Here is a 408-nt window from a genome sequence, read left to right on the forward strand (position 1 = left end):
AACTCCCTCGGCTGCCTAATGAAACCTTTGCGAATTTACGCGTGCACGCTCTAATATCGCTCTTGAATTGCCGCGAAATAGTTTGAAAATAAGAACATTTTCCTGCCGGTAACATACAGCGGCACATCACCCCGCCCCCCCAAAATCCTCGCTTCATCACCTGCCAACTGAAGCGACCTCTAACCTTGGGCTCCTCAATTTTTTTTTTTTTCGCCAGATTTGCCCAATGCTTCATAACTAACTAATATGTTCACTAAATCTTAATTCGCTTTGTGGAAAGTTTAAAAAACAAAAAAAATGAGTGCAAGAAAAAATAAAAGGGAAACAAATAAGCAAAAAATTCGCTGGGTACCCTGGCCCAAAGGGAAAGCGGGGGAAGAAAATTGGATAACATTTAAAGAGGAAGAA

At 41.2% G+C, this 408-nt stretch overlaps 1 protein-coding gene across 1 annotated transcript in view; it reads left to right on the forward strand.

Annotated features, from left to right (window-relative positions):
- Positions 1-408, forward strand: part of LOC119592914 — a 118,074-nt gene that overhangs the window by 10,917 nt on the left and 106,749 nt on the right. The window lies entirely within an intron of this gene.

This window comes from Penaeus monodon, chromosome 31 (assembly GCF_015228065.2).
Source record: "Penaeus monodon isolate SGIC_2016 chromosome 31, NSTDA_Pmon_1, whole genome shotgun sequence".
NCBI classification, from domain to species: domain Eukaryota; kingdom Metazoa; phylum Arthropoda; class Malacostraca; order Decapoda; family Penaeidae; genus Penaeus; species Penaeus monodon.